Raw genomic sequence first — 17,322 nt, forward strand, 5'->3', positions numbered from 1 at the left:
TAACTTTTCAATGGACATCTAACGAGTTAATAATAAACAAAAGAAATCCCTTCCTGTGGTCTCTTCTTGCCATTCATGCAAATACATCCCAGAACATTGGAGTAACTTTCCCATGACAGCCTTCATGTAATTTTAGAGGGTGCTGACAGTGCTCAGACTTCAAGGTTTGTTAGGAACCAGCAGGATGCATGGGACTGGATTTGGCACCTGAAGATGTAGATAGATATTCATTAGAATCCCATAAGTAACTCTGTGCTCGACTCCCACAGCTTCTCATGAATTAATTATCTGATTATCAAAGAAAATCTCAGTAGTTGCTCACCCTTAAGGCATTCTTAAGGTTGCCATTCCAGACATAAGTCTTGATGTCAGAAGGTCTACAGTTGCCATCTATTGTGGAAATAAATGTTTTCTGCTGGAGAAATGTAATGCTCTGCTGCCAATTACATACCCAGTTTGGGTTGTTGACAGCTTCCTTCTCCTTTCACACTTAGGCAACATCTCTGGTCAGAGAAAATGAAGCAAAGGCCTCAGGAAAGAAAGAGAGAAATTTATTTTAGGGGAGAAAAAAGTGAATCTCTGAGCCAACTCTCTGATGGCTGGTCTATTGAGATTTACACAGGATCTCCTGCCTCTGATTTATGATGGATTTTTCTGGGCCAGAATGAATTTCTGAAGAACATCATCTACACAAAGTAAAACAAACAAAAGAAAGCAGGGATCGTGGCTATAAAATACTACATTTACTTTCTTCCTCTTCTGGAACTACTCTTCAGTCTGGTGATGGTGATTCTTTATCATACAGGAGAGCCATGGCAGTGCTATCAGGAATTACTGGAGACAACATGGGGAAAAAGCAGGCACAGATCTGAAACCACAAAAAGAAAAAAAAAGAAAAAAATTGAGCTATAAAATATGGTAGAAAGAAAAACACTGGAAGGCAGAAGAAGACTAAGACACATAATTAATTAATAGTGCACCATGAAAAGGTCTTGGGTTTTCAAAAACAGTGGTAGGTCCATGAAGTTGGGTTTGTGTGCTTACTAAGCAGCTATTGGAGTGAGGAAGAACTCGCCTGCAGGATATTTGTGTGTGCATGTGGGGTGTTTCTTGGGGCAGGGAAGTTTCCTTCCTTCAAAATATTTTGCTCCCTCAGTCTTGGATCTAATGAGAACCAAATGGTTCCTGGATGCAATTATTTCATAAGATCTGTTGAACAGACATTAGAACTTTCACCTGCTGTAATCTTAGCTCAAAGAGGGTTTGCGAGGAGGAGGAAGAGTGCGGCATCCTAGAGCCTTCTCGACTGAAATCTTTCAATTTATAGATAATAAATCACTTAGAGCTGAAAACCACATTTAAGTAACACCTCATTGAGCCTTTTTAAAAACATTTTCTCTTGGTCTACCACATGTATAAATAGAGTTGAACAAAAATGATTTGTCTTGTTGATAATGAGACTAAAAGCACCGGTAGCAGAGTAATAATATACGCCTTCAGAAAAATCCTGTTAATGTTCTTTAAAATACTTGTCATCCTTTAGACAATGGAAAGCTGTGTCTTGTTTTTTATACTGGAGGAAGGAAATATGAAAGAAGAAGATCTTCTATATTTTTAAAGGACAGATTTATTTGCTATTAGGGGAAAAGGAATGTGTGTTTAAAGGAGTATGGAGGAACACTTTCAGGAAAGTGCTGCTATTGTGCTGAAGGGTACTGATGTCCTGCTCACTGGGAAATACTGACTTAGATATTCCAAGATGAAGGCCTTAATGCTAAAATGGAACATAGAGGGCCATGACAGATGTGCCAGGGGAGAGAGAGTCCTCTCTTTTTATTTTCTTCATCTTTTGTTTGTTTTTATTTTATTTTTTATGTCTAGGGACTATTGTGCTCTTAACTTTTCTTTCAGTGTAGCTTTTCAGAAATTGTGTTCACAGCCAGACCCTCCTTTCCCAGAAAAGGCTGGGACTAGGGATTTTTAAATTGCAAAACTGTAAGTGCCAAGGAAAGGGAGATTGATGGTAAATCAGTTACAACTGTGAGAGAGACAGAAAGGAAAAGGTTGCCTCTTCCAAGAATGAGAGAAATTGCTTTGATGGAAGTGTCTGCAGCAGTAAAAGTTTCTAATCTATATCTGATTCCCCTATAAAAACACCTACAATTGAAAAAAAACCTCTGAGAAATTTAAAAAATATTAAGGAAAAGAGAAAGAATGATATTATTAGAAAGAAAAAATGGGAAGACTGTTAAGAAGCATCTCTGAGGAAAACGTTTTCTTTACTATCTCACACTACAGCTAATTTAATTGATGGTATTTTGGTTGCTTTCTTATATAGACATCCCAAAGTTTATTTTCATGAAAATTTCTCTGTATATCCTTAATTAGAACTCATGCCTCAGAGATGCCCTTATGTCTTGTGAATATATTGAGAAACATGCTTTCAGATTATGTTGCACAGATTTCTGGTCTTCACAATGAGGAGACCATATTGCAAACTAAAAAATGTACCACAAAACATCTTTCAGCAAGGATATCTTGCTGCATATGCCTCTAGGGTAAACTGTGGGATGTTGTGGTATCCTTACAGAGTTGAAGAGCCAAAGTATTGCTCAGGCATTTCTCAGATCATACATCTCCCACAGAACTTGCTTCAGAAATTTAAGAAACAGTCATGGTTATTTTTCCATGTCAGGGCATAATGAGGTATGTCACTCAGCCAAGACTTTTAGGAAATGAGACTGAAAAGCAATGAGCCATACTTAGGACACCAGGAACATTGGCAATGCTCATTAGAAGGAAGTCAAACCTTTTCCTGGTAGATTCAAGGTACACAGGAGATCAGACCAACATCCTTGCCCAGCTGCCTTCCTTCTGACAGTGCTCAAGCTGCTTCATAGCGCACTAAATCTAACATTAATTGAGTGTAAGTCCATGCAAGAGTGCTAATTAAAACAATGTACCTATCATATGCTCTTATGCCTTCCAGGCAGTGAGAGCACAAGAGACAGCTGCTGTTCCACGTCAGGGTATGGGAGGATAAGAGGTAATTGACCCTGCAGTTGTTAGGTTAATTCACAGAGGAAAATCTCTTGCACAACTGGTGTTTCATCTGCTCTTGCATAAAAAACAACTGTACCAGAAGCATTCTCTTTATATAAGCTATTAGTATACAGTCATGAAGACTAATTACTTAAGCAAGGACTTCCACAGGCACAGGAAATAGGGAAGTCTTGTGCTCCATATATTTCTGCTGCATGCCTGACTGACTTCAGAATCAAAGAAAGCACAGGCTCCATTTGAAACTCTTCCTCTGTCTTGGGTCTGCTTAAAAGCTTGTCCCTTGTGGGACATGCATGAATATGAACATCTCCTTTTTACCTCCATTAGCCATTACTTACAGTTTTTCTTGCTGTAGCTGGTCATCCATTTCACAAAACAGGTAGAATTATATTTGGTACTTCTACTCCCCTGCTGAATTCCTTTAATAAAGTATTGGTTTCACAGGGAGGAAAAAGGAAGCACAAAATTAGGAATACACATGGACAGGCATACTGTCAGCAAAAGCCTCATGTTACCCTTGTGAAGTTAAAACAGCCACCTGCAGTCTCAGATAAGAAAATTTTCTTTACATACATGAGACTGTTGACTTTACTCCAAGGGTTCCAAAAAAATTATTTTTTTCTGTAGTAAGGAAACCCACAAAATCCTGCAGGAACCCACAAAAACTCAGTTGTATTCAGTGTACAGAAGAAAATGTAGGCCTTTATATGCTGACTGAGTGGCTTTTATCCTTATTCCTTGACAGAGGAAGACGTGATGTTAAATCCCTCTAAGAAGCACAAGATTATTCTCAATTAATGGGTGTGTGTCTGGTGAAGAGGGCCTAATCCACCCCATTTGGATTCAAACATGAATCTGAACTCCCTGAAGGTGCTCATGCTGAGGTTTTGGGTTGTTTTGTAGAGATGAAACGACCACCTATGTGTACTTCTCTAGATCCCAGTCTAAAGTTGATGCTTACATGTGGGCTGAGTTTTTCAGTTAGGATTAAAAAAAAAAAAAAGTCTTGATCAAATCAGTGTTATATTTTTCAAATACTTTTCAATTTGCATATGGGAAAAATTCAGAGGAGTTTCTGGAATGTAGACAGGGTTGTTTGACAAAATTAATACACAAGGTAAGCCCGCTCCTTTGAAAGAAAATCTCAATCAATGCATGCTAAAAAAAAAAAGAATGTTTTTTGGTTTTCTCTTAATTGAAGAAAACCCAGAATCTCCTCATAGTATAATAGGGCTACATGCCAAACGAACTTCTCATCTAACTCTGCCCACCAGCATCTCTTGCCTCTTCTGCACCCTGAAGAGGCAAGAACAGATTTCCATGAAAAGAATTTTTAAGAACTCAGGCTTAGGTATGCAAAGATTCACAGCTGATAAGTAGTGTAGTTTGTCTGAACACTGGACATCGTCTAGAATATCTGAAGTTTATTTGGTTTAGTAATCAGGTAATTGGCAAGGAGCAGAAATTAAAGTTCTGTTCAGGGGTTTCCAAAAGGGATGCTCACTAATACAAACTCATGCAATGATTGCCAGCTTTAATCTGTTGTTCCCCCAAAGGTAGTTTACACCCCTGTGCTGGAGCATGAAGGGAAGGGAATATCAGTCAAACCATCAGTGTATCAGTAATGCTCTCTGCAGCTGCTCCTTCTTCAGCTGCTGATGGAGCACTTTACTCCTCACTGGGCAGTTGCCTCTCCTGGCTGAGCTAAGAGCTCAATAATTTCCATGGTAGCCCAAAGGCTGGCAGTTTACATGGGCAAGAAAAAGGATTAGGTACTGCATTTTTTAACTTCCATGGCTCCCATAATTTAATTGAAGCTTCATGGCACTAAGTGATGTTACCCCTGCCCTTTTCTTTGAAACATTGGATCTCTGATTTACAAGAATTTTCAGCTTTCCTCTTCCTAAAATGATGTTTTACTTCTGATTTATTTTAAATTTTGCATTGGTAGTGTAAAAGCAGAGTAAATTGATAGTGTAAAAGCAGAGTAAATTGATAGTGCAAAAGTAATCCACTACATGCTAGAATACTGTTGTCCTTGGTTTTTTTTGTCCTTCCTTTATTGCTCTAGCAATAAAGTCAAAATACACGTTACTAAAGAATAGTTATTATTTGGTGTTGCTGGTTGTCTTGATAAAGTTATATACTTTCAGAAAGGAAGAACAGAGTAGCTTAGCAGGATATGCCTGAATTGCTCTAAGATTAAACTTATTTAATTTAGGCATCAGGAAGCTCTCGAGCCTGAACCTTTGTGTTTTTATGACAGAGCTGAGATATTCTGTCTTCTTCTTGAGTGCCACATGAGAGAAACACAAAGGAACAAAAAGATTTCTGGTAAACAAAGGGAGGAAAGAAATCAATCCACTTTGGGCAAATTTTCAGCCTCATTACTGCTAAATCGTAGAGTATTTCTTGTATCTTCAACTTGGATAATGTGAACATCTGCAAACTTTTGCATTACTTATTCCTGATTTTCAAAATAGCTTCAGCAAGTGAAAACAATTTTAAGGTGTCTGTAACTTTAGGAATTTAATCTGGCATACAGATCCAGAGAGATTAGGAAAGCTGAAGCCCCCTAGTTTCCACTCTCTTGCAATTGCATTAATTGCTCCTTAGAGCAGACAGAGGGGCTTGGATCTGCATTCTAAAGGAAAAGAAAACAGAGTGAAAGAGGAGAGTCAATCTTGGCGTGGCTCTATCAGCCCATAAATTGATATGAAACAGGATAATATGCCAATATAGCTTTGAAGTACAACAAAAAAAAAAAAAAAGCAATCCAAATATTTAGATATTCCTACAGTAAGGGGGAGGAGGAGGCAGGAAAGACATTCTGCTCATAAGAGAAAGACTGTAGAGATCTATGCCTTTGAGAAACAGCTGTGTGGTCTGATTTCATCTCTTGTTCAAAATAGAAATGGAAGTTTTCCTAAGTACGTGGAAAAAAAGTCATCCAGAGAACTATGTTTTATGGCATCCCAAAATGAGCTAGCACATTACATGCTACAGAAACACTCAATGACTTGTCATGGAATTCTCTGTTCCTTTGAAGTAACTACATGAATTGCTCTTTACTCTGTGGACAGTTTTCCAGTTGTCCTTTATGACTTAATATTTTAAAATTGATGGAAAACACAATATTTGCAGCTGAGGGAAGCCCTTTTCAATGAAATGCTGCTCTGCTCTTCTTTTTTGAGAGTATCTCGATGTGAAACAGAGTTGGTTACCCTCTCCTGTTGCTGGTATTGGGAGATTCATCTGTTAGGACCATAAAACCTGCTGACAATCACTGCTCAGCCTAAGCCACATGAGTTTCTCATTCACATCTGCCTTATGCCTCAGAGCCTGTATCAAAGCAGTGAAACATATAAAACAAAAAGATTCCCTGGATGAGATCTGTGAGCCAAAAGAAACTTCTGGGCAAAGCAGAATCTGTTTTTGGAAAAAGTAAAAGACAAGGCAGCCTGAAGCTAGAGTTATTAAATCTGAGCAAATCTTGGCATTGCCATAACTAGTTTAACCTTTTAACAAGGAAAAAACCCAAACAAACCAACAAAACAAACAAGCAAACTAGCAATAAGAGTCTGGCCAGTTAAGAACAAGGCTTTTTACCACAGTTAATTCAGAGAAAAGTATTTCAGGTGACTTGAAACTTTCCAAATGACTGCCCAGGTTGTGACAATAGCAAAAAGAGAACCAAACTCTGGTGGAAAGGAGTGGATCTGTGGAATAGCTCATCAAGCAGGGGTGGGAGTAGTTCTCAAGCACATGCTCACTCTCTAGAGAACCTCCCTGGGGTATGGTGGGCAGAGGTTCAGAGCCCCTTTTCTCCCACTGCAATGTATTTTATGTCTTTTACATTTCAGATTTATGTCCAAGACACTTCTTTACAGGACTTCTTATTGACTATTTGAGCAATAAATAGCCCAGAAAGAGGAAGGAGATTCCACTGTCCTTAACAGATACTCAGGGTGCAGGCACTTACAGCTCTGATTAGATAGAGAGGTGTTTGTTTCTAGCATCCTGGTTGAATACATGTAAGTCTACTCAAGGTGTTCTTTGTATATAAAATGACCGGAAAAGATCATAAAATAGTTCTGCAGTACTTTTATTTCAGTTTTACAGTGTTTATTCATAGGTTTTCTTCACCAAACAGACATATCAGCTACTCCTAGTCCTTGTTTTTTCTGGTAGTTTAACTATAATTGCTGAACTTAAAAGAAGAGCTTTTCTCTTTGTAAGGCCATACCTAGTGCATGAAAGATTTTGCCTTTAGTTAATTATCTGTCAGCAACCTACATAGATTATATGGCTGTCAAGCCTGGAGTGAACAATGCTTAAATGTTTTTCCTTGGCTACAGGTATCAGAAGTGTTCTTCAATTAGTTAAACTGAGGCATTGCTTTAAAAGTATTTTCTTAAGAAAGATTATTTATTTATTTATTTTAGTAAAAGACAGCTCATGTTTTAAAGGCTCTTGTTTTGTATGGTGGGCTTAGATTTTGAGAAATGTTTGGAATCTGACTATTTGTGAAACTCATAGTTCTTAAAAGCTCATTTGCCACAAGGTGGCAAACTATGTCTGCAGGTCCAAATTGAAAACCAGAGAGGAGAGGTGTCAAGACAACTCAGAAAATCTTTTATTTCTCATGCTTAAGTAGAAAACAGTCTCGTACCAATACCTGGTGTACTGATACCATGAGTGAGGAGGAGAAATTTTTGTTCTTAAGAAGCAAGACAGCATGCAGAGAGGGAAAGAGGCTTCACCATGCTGATGCTTTTAACTCACCACTGAACTCACAGAATAGGCATTTAAACCTTCCAGGTCTTCCTGAGACAGTACTCTAAATTTCATCAGGAAAAAAACAAAAAGAAGGGTCTATGGAAGCAGCTGCTACACCCATCAATAACAATTAATATAGTTGTAGGGATTGGTTTAGTGGAACTATGTTCTACATGGGCATCAAAACTTTTTATACCTAATAGGACATTTTGAATAATTTTCCATGGGGACTGGACTTGCATGACATACAAAAGTACAGAAAGAATATTTTTTGAAATCTCTTTTAAAAGAAAAAAAGAAATAAAAGAGAATTCCATAGCTAAATGGTACTAAATATGCATGTTGCTAAGATAAGTGTAAAGTTAAAAGTTAATTTTATTTTTGTATGTGCATTAAATAGAATAGGTAGGAGGTAGCTGGTACAATTATCGGAGTATCAAGGAAGAAAAAAACCCAAACAAAGCAACTATAAAGTCAAACTTTTTTGTCCTTAACAAAAGGCTTTTGTAATAACAATGAATGTGTCATAAATATAGAGCTTCTTCTGGAGAAATCTGTAAGGAGGGAAGAATTCTGGACAGATTTAATTTCTGACTTTTTTTTCTTCATTGCATTGCATTAAGTAGTAGTCTAGTGCTTGATGAGTTTCTGATTATAACCATTTAGATTAACTCGTGCAACTGTACATAGCAATGCAGGGGAGCCACTGTTCTGAAACAAAGAGCTAGTACAGTTTGAAGAAGTGTTTTTGATATTTTATCAAGGTATAACTAAAATTCCTGAAGTGACCTGTTGGGTCTTTAAAGCAAACAAGCCAAAGCAAAAGGAAAAAAAGAAAGAAAAAGGCAGCAAATTTTCAGTGTATGGAAAGGAAAAAAATGCCCCTTTGAGCCCAAGTTGTAGGTGAGGGTTTTTAAAGTACTTCTTAAATGGTGCTGAAAGAAAAGACTGAGATGATTATTCCTTCCCCTCCTGAGATTCTGCATGCAGTTTTTTCCTATCAGGTCCAGTCACAGGGTGAGCAAATGCTTTTTGGGCAATCCAGAATGAACACTTAGGGGACCAAACCCTGAGCTAGCAGGAATTATGTTAGGCTGCCCTCTCCATATGGAGTTAAGTGACAGACCTGTTCTAATGGCTCTACAAATGATCCATGCAGAAGGAGTCTTTAAATAGTTGTTGACAGTTAGTGGATCTTTCCTTCTCATTTTTGGGAAAGCTAATGGGAAAAACAGGAGAAAGAAAAAAAAATATGCTCATCTATATCATTCCACAGAGACTTTCTTTATCTGCCATGTCAAAGCTCCATAAAATGTACAGAACCTCACTGACACTAAGGAGTTAATGTCTAGGCTGAAATCCAACTTTGGGTCTCCCAGACTTTCCTCTTAAAACAAGATTGAAAACCTTAAAATAGTGATCTCAGCAGTGGATTAGCGTCATCATGATTTGATAAAGGTTCCCAGTCCTCCATGAAAAGACAAGTTGGATTTACCATATGATTGTACTTTTTGCAAGGAAGACTTTACCCTGTGACACATTTTCAGAGTGAAATACCTAAAACTTTCACCTCTGCATATGGAGTTTGGTGGCTAAAGGAAAAAAAAAATTGTGTCCTAGTAGCTGACAGATTCTGAGTTACTGCTCTGAACAGCTGTGAGACACATCTGCAAATGAGGACAGCTGAGTGCAGAAATCCTGCCCTGCTGGTGAGCAGCTCAGTGGTGCCAGCAGGCACAGATTGCTGTGACTGAGTAGAATTACAGTGAAGTTGATAAAAGCTGATAAAGGATGGAAACTCTGCTCAGAGAGATCAGTAAGGCATCAACGCAGAGCCTGGAGCACATGGCTGGAATGTGGCTTCACCTGTAAATGGGAATTGCAGAGATCAAGCTGTCAGGTGGCACATAGGGGTGTTAGAGGGAATGCAAGGTCCTGGTCAACTGCAGTCTGAGGTTTTCCACTTGAATGTGCCTTGGACTTTCACATCCAGTGGTGTGACCTGGCTCTACATTCAGGAGGTTCAGCTTGTGATCCAGGTGCAGCAAACAATCAGCAGCAGCTGTTGCCATTAACCTGTGAGAGAGCACATAGTGCAAGCAATTCTGCATAAGGAGGTGAAAACAAAGAAGTGGGATTGCTCTGTTAGTAATGAGTTGCTAATCAATTATTCAGAAGAAAAACACCAGCAGGAAAAGATATAAAATCTGAGGAAAAGAGGTAGATTCAGATGATGATCAGCAATACTGAGGATCAGACTGTTTCAGTGAACAGCAGAACTTGATATTTCTGCACTTCCTTGGTGCCAATATGACCAGCAGACACTCCTCAGATGACTGTACTGCTGTGTGTGAATATATTTTATATCCTGCCACACACTATCACCTATCCCAAGGCAATCCATAGCTTTTCCTCACAACATACTTGTTGTAGCCTAAGTCTATGTGCACTAGCTAGTAAATAATTGTACTGTGTCTCTAAGTGCTGTGCCTGTTTCTGCCCTCAAGTCTCCACACTTGACAAAAGAAGCCAAAATGAAAGTGATTCAAATATTTGGGATCCCTAAAAGTGATTTGGAAGCTAAGCCATACATGAAAAATGACAGTGATCTTGATTGAATTAAACAGACAGATGTTTGGAGCTCTTGCTTCTTCTAAATCGTCAGGCTTGCTTTTCTTTGATTTCAGCTACTCTCTATTTGTTTCTTTTCGCCCTATATATATTTTTTTATAGATATAAAATTACATATTTCAATTTGATTTCTCCCTGATTGCTGTCAGAGAGATTTTCTTGGACAGCCTGTGGAGTTTGTCTTTTTGTATGAGTATGAACGAATGTTTAAATATACCACTGCTGAATGCATTGTTGTCATGAAATTTGTTTGATTGAGAACTGCACCTCCCAGTCACACCACATTCATTAGTTTGCTCTGGATTTACCCAATCAAGGGATAAATGCTAATATGGACCAACATCCCTGTGACTGACAGTGAGGTTCAAATTGCAGTTATAAAATGCTTGGTGTTCCACCTTGTTCCAACTGGTTTTGTCATCTTCAAATGTTATTGTTACCAAAAGGCATTAAGCTGAGGCTTCAAAATTTTTACAAGTTATTCTTTCATTTCAGCTGACTTATGCCAAATAACTGTCCCAGAGCAAGCACATGTTGAAAGAGGAGAATGTGTGCTGGGAGGAAGATCTGCCTCATGTCAGGTTCATTGTGGGCAGAGACCCATCAATCAGACACAGCCCTTAAAAAGCCCTTCAAAGTAGATAAACTAAGTACCAGACACACCCAAGACCTGCGCTTCCACCTAAGAATTTATTTTCCTACATCATATAAAATGATGTACATATCTGTAGAAAAAAAAGTTCAGAGTTGCATGTTAAGATTCAAACATTGAGAGAAATGAGAGATGTGATTTTGATCTTATGTTGATTTGTAAGCAAGAATTTCCTATGGAACGTTGCTAAATTCAAGTGCAAAGGTCAAACAGCAGAATGAATTCATGTTTTCTGTTTATAACTGCAATTTAGCCAAGAAATACATCTATTACTGTATAATTTCTAGCATAAAGAAGTTCATCTGAGCCCAGTTATTAGAACACTTTTTCTATTTCTATTGTTTTTCTATACAGTAATTTTCTCTGTATATCTATAACATGGATGTGCTATTAGTTGTGCTTCCATAATAATAATATCCTGTTCTCACAGAATGTTTTCCCTTGTTAAAGCTACCCAGAGAAACTTAAAGAAGACACCACTGTTGATGTCCTTTTCGCATGGATGAAGAATTTTGCCTTTATGTATCTGGAAATATTTTTTCAGAAGTATATCTTACACATATGAGCTAATTTTCTTCTCTGCTCTTCACAATTGGTCTGCCAGTCCACTGATCAAAAGAATGCAACACCTTCTATTACAGCAACTGGTCCAGGTGGGCAGAAAACAGTCAGTAGTTCAGAGAAATCTTTCTTTAGGTTGAAGTGAATAACCTGACTGAATAAACCTGATGTTTGTGCAGAGGAGTTTGTTTTGCATTTAGCAGAATTTACATAACAAGAGTATAATTTATTGTAAACTCCTATACCCACAACTTCAGAAAGAATCAAAGCCTGGAATAAAGTATAAGTCAGTGCACAAGTAGGCAACTTCAAAAATATCTTCAGACCTTTGGCTCCTGAATAACATTTGATGTCTGTGAAATATGGGTACCCAAGTCCCATTTTCAGAACAGGCTGAGATCACTTAGGTTATTTTGCTGGGTAATATGTAGTAAAACTTGGAGTTATTTCCATATGCTCCAAGTCTGAATTTGATCCTTCACCTCAAAACTACTTGAAAATCCTTTCTTGGGGATGATTTTTAGGGAATAAGTGATTAATAAATCAAGATGCTAAGTACTACCAGCTCCTACAAAGGTTAGAAGTGCCTCAGTTCTGTGCCTCCTAACCAAGAGTGTCAATTATTTCACATCTAAGCTTCTGCTTTATTTCTGTGTTTTAAACAATACTGGACTTTTATTGCTTTTGGCGAGCAGTGAACATGTCTTTGATATAACACAGTCCATAATTTTGCACACAAAAGGGATTTTGACAAAAAAATTGTAATAGCTTTGGATCAGTCTTCAGGAAAACCAGAGGAGTATTATACTTTTATTTTTTGTTTTCTCTACCAATTATATATCTAAATTCTTCCATGAAGAATGTCTTGACAGAAGAGATAAGAAAGATTCATTCTCCCCACAGTGGTAGAAGATTATAAAATACCTTAGTAACAGGGTTTAAAACCACAGAAATATTTCCTTTGTTAGCAGTTGATCCCCTTGTTTTCCTTTTCATTCATGAACTGATGATCTTCAAGAAACAGACATTTTTGAGAAATGTGGAAGAAAAAAAAATCCTCTTGAAAATTCTGCAGAGCCAGCTGCTAACAAAGTTCAAGCACTGAAGGGTAGCCCATTCTGAACTGTGGCCCAAGATTCACTGTTCTGTGGTCTGGAGCTCATGATCCAATTAGTGTTTAGGAGCTTTTTAAATAATATTTTCAGTTAAGGGACCAGATAAGATAATGTGATGATGCATGGGAAAAAAAACTTTAGTTGAAAATCCATTGATTTAACATTTGGTCAACTGATGTTTTCAAGCATGTCTAGATTACAAGAGGTTTATTTTGTTACAATAGTCATTCCACTGCTCTGCAGATAGTCTTATTTATAAGATCAAAAACCTATTCTGTTTATTATGATATAATTGAAATAGAGAACTCTTATCCTAAAAAATTTGAAATAGGAGATTAAAAAAATATTTTGGAGCAATATTGAAAACTATGTGTTTTGATGTTCAGACAAACCCTGCACAGCTAACTTGCATTTACTGAGGGCTGAGGCTGCATTCATGATTGGGCAGTGCATCCAAGTAATCTTTTTAAGTGTCCTCATCAGGGAGCACTGGTTGGTGGCTGTAGTTAGGGACATATCTGTCCTTCAGCATATTTGTGATTCCAAAGGAAACCAAAGGATATAATTGTGTAGATAGGAATTGTGAAGCTTGTACTATTTAATATAGTTCAGAAAAAGTTGTTTCTATGCATTGCCCCAAACTAGGTGAGTGAAATAAACTGCAGAAAAAGCAGGCCTGCCTCTGAAGAAAAAAAAAAATAGGTTAACCCTCAGCAGAAATGCTGGAGAGAATGTTTTTGGAACAAATCTCATGTTGATCCTTGCTGTAGAAAGAAGACTGTTGCTGCATCCTTCCCTTAAGCAAAGCTGAGGGTGCCTAAAAGCTGCTCACCAAAGAAGGGACTGATCAGCTGAGGAGAGACAGGTCACAGCTGGCTGAGGAGGAGAGAATGGTGAAGAGCAGTATGAGGTTCCTCCTCCCCCAAGCAGTCAAAGATATGTTCTGTTAGGTCTGTCACTTGTTCAGACATCCTGGGTAGCAGAACAGTGGTCAGGTCAATTCTATCAGGTCAGAATTCCAGTGGGGATTGCAAATGTGTACCCATAGGGATCAGAGAGGTGTAGCTGGGCAGGGAGAGAAAGGATGTAAACCTGAAATGGGGTCAGCGTGGAACAGCTGTCAGAAGAACCAACACATGTTCCAAAATTATTCCTGTTTCACTTCTGCATGTTTAAAACAGAAATAAATATATTTTAAAATATTTTGTCTCAAGTGGTTTGGGGAGGGAAGTGGGAGAAAGGGCAGCCAATATTTTGTCCTTCAGATTCATATCAGATACATCAATTTAGGGATAAGCAGTCACATACTTTTATTGGTTTCATACCTGTTGAAGCATGTGTCTTGTGACTTCCCTGCTTGAAGGACTTAGACACTTGTTTTGAGGTCACACAATCATTTACATCTCCTTTATGATTAGAGCCTGCAAATATTATGTTGCCATGGATGCTGGCCTTGATACTCCAGGAGCATTTCAGTACAACTTAAAAAAAAAAAATCATGAAAGATAAGTGTTTCTTTTTTGTTTTTAATTCTTTTTTAATTTTCTAGAAGTGGAGTCTGTGGCAGGTACAGATCTGGTCACTCAGCTGTTTTCTCCAGCAACAGGAGCAGTGCTGTACTGTTGATATGAGGTGTAAATTCCATGGAGGTGTCACTCAGGACTAACATCTGGTTTTCAAAAGCTCAGGTCAGTAAAGGGAAACAAATTAACTATGCTAAGCTTCTGTTTAAAGGATTTAATATATCAGTAAAACAATAACAAAAAAAAAAGAAGCTGGAAAAAGAAGCAGCAAACCACCCAGCTCTGTGTAAACAGAGGTACTAGGCTTAGATGCTGAAAAGAAATGCAGAGCCACAGAGGACTTTTCAAAATCTTCATCTCTATTTCAAAGACAGAAGAAGGTGAAGGACCATATCCAAATTCCACTGAGGTCATTGGAAAGTGTTGTGTTTACTGTGATGAGGTTGGATCTAGCCTTAAAAACCAAGCTGGTTTCCTCATATTACATGACAAATGTTGCTCAAGAGAAAGGAAAAGTACAGATAGACTGAGGTGTGTAGGCTGTGCTTGGCCAGCTGGCATGGAATACATTGCTGATGATCATCCTGTGCAAATAACGTGTTTGGATGTCTGAAAATTATTAGATTTCCACTAGTCCACAAAAAAATCAAAAGATATCTGAGGTACAGTTTGGGGCTAGTCAGGCTGATGCTCCTGGATCATTGTGGTTCTCGTCCAAGGCATTAGAGAATTTCTCTTTTGAAATATTCTGGAAAATAAAAGCCTGTTCCTCCAGAGAGCATCCAAAGCAAATGTGTTCTTTCTAACCTGCTGCACTTTCCCCAGAGGAATTCTGACCTAGAGCTCATCCTCTGGCTCAGGGCTCAGCTAAGATGCTGAGATGGACTTCTGGAAAGCACTTATGGCTCCTCCACCTACATTGATTATACAACATCCCAAAAAGTTATCATTGGGTTCTGGAGGCTTCATGTGCCAGCTGATGCTGATGTTTGGCCCTCCCAAGTCTGGTGTGACCTGCCCCTCCCTCTGGTGGAGAACTGCTTCCCCTCTCATCCCAGTTTCTTATTCAGCTCCACCCTCTTCTGCACAACCTTTCCTTTTCCATGAGCCAAGCAGTCCACTTAACACTTCTGTTAAACATTACAGTCAACTTGCTACAGCAATTAAAGATTGCTTTTTAAAAATAAAAAAGGAAAAGCAATTTAAACCTATCTGCCAAGTATATTATTGTTATTATTGTTATTATTGTTATTATTGTTATTATTGTTATTATTGTTATTATTGTTAATAATAATAATAATAATATAATAATAATAATAATAATTTCCTATTAATTTCCTGTATTTCCTGTTGCTGAGCCAACCATGATAAAAGCCTGACATTGTTCCACAGATGAAAGATGTAATGAAAAATACATAATTTTCACTTTTTTTAGGGTTGTGTTTTCCCTAGGTAATCTCCAGTTCATGAAAAAGGGGTGTTTCTGTTTTCTAACATGAGCCATTTGATGAGTAGAAGGAACATGACCATGGTTAGGACTAATGCACAGAAAAAGAGATTTTTGAAAACGTTATTAAATGGATGAAAAGTCTCTAGTTAATAAGCAAGAGGAGTTCTAGCAGAGGAAATGGAGAAAATTTAATGAGCAATGAGTAGAGGAATAGTTGAAAAATATGTTTAAGAGCTGACAAGAAGGGTGGGGTTGGGTGAACTGGTGAGAGAAAAATCTTGTGTTATCAGCCAACAAGAAAACTTTGAAGTTACCTTCAAAAGCTGTTTTCAATATTTCCTTTTTCTTATTATCAGCAAGTCTTGGTGGATAAGAAACATGAACTTTTTAATTGGGAGAGAGTAAAACAGATAGCCTGATATCATTTGTACAAAGGATGACTGAAGTGCAATACTGTTACAGGCAACAGCAAGGCTAATGTCTTTAAGGCAGCTAAATCATGAAATGTTTATCTAACTTGCAAGACCCCCACAACTATCATAATTTCTTTTTGTGATTTCTCTCTTACCATTCCTTTTCTTCAGATGTCCTGTTGATGTTTCAGGGTTGACTTTAATGTCCTCCCAAAGGAAATAGCTGAAAGATCCAATATGGTTTCTTCTTTAGAAGCCAAGAATGTTTTAGCTCTTTCAACATTTTTTGCATGGAAATAGGAATAAATGACACATGGAGACTGCTTCATATCACTGTTAACAATTTGACATTACTTTCCTGAAATACTTTATTTATATAAGAATGAAGTTTTAAATAAAGATACATCTCATATAAAGGGTATTTATGTGTGATATTCACTATTTGCCAACAGCTGTAGATTGTGAACCATGGAAAATATTTAGATCATTCTACTACAGCCATAGGTATTATTTGGTTACTCTAAGCTTGCTTTGTATCTGATTGGCAAATTTCCAATGTTTCTGTTTTTGAAAGCAGAAGCCTAATAAAAAATGTAAAGAACACTGGTTTAACTGCACTTCTTTCTGATGTTCTAGGGGCAGTTACACACTCTGGTGTTAGGACACAGTGGAGCAGATACACAAGGGAATGTGGGTGAGAACACAGGTAAGAAGTTTGCTTTCCTGATCAATCCCTCAGCAGTCAGTAATGCACCCAGGGGACAGGTTCACTACATGTGAATTTGATCAAGCTGCTGCTAAAGTTGGATCCTGGACAAACTGAACTGCCTGTTGAGTGAACTGCTCAACATCAAAGAGGAGCTCACACATTACCCTGTTTTCTCTGCTCTACCCAAACTCTTTGTTCTGAGCCATGGCCTTATTTACATGTATTCAAAACCAAATGGAAAATAAAATTGGCAGCAACAAAACTGAAGAGACTTTCCCCATTCAAATCTATAAAAATAGCTACTTTATTTCTTTTCTGAAAGCTTCTGCCCTTTATATTACATCTCAAAGTGCTAATTTCTTTTTCCTTTTTTTATTGTTGTTTTCTTTCTCTCTCATTTTACCAGAAGAACATTGGACTGCTTGG

General features: G+C 37.8%; 1 long non-coding RNA gene across 1 annotated transcript; it reads right to left on the minus strand.

The window, feature by feature from the left end:
* Window positions 1-813: 813 nt before the first annotated feature.
* Window positions 814-3,741, minus strand: LOC127059151 (uncharacterized). The gene is made up of 3 exons (XR_007776635.1): window positions 3,637-3,741; window positions 3,402-3,482; window positions 814-868 (listed from the first exon to the last, which is right to left on the minus strand). It is a non-coding gene; the product is annotated as an uncharacterized LOC127059151 (long non-coding RNA).
* Window positions 3,742-17,322: the final 13,581 nt, after the last annotated feature.

Source organism: Serinus canaria, chromosome 1A (assembly GCF_022539315.1).
Source record: "Serinus canaria isolate serCan28SL12 chromosome 1A, serCan2020, whole genome shotgun sequence".
NCBI lineage: Eukaryota > Metazoa > Chordata > Aves > Passeriformes > Fringillidae > Serinus > Serinus canaria.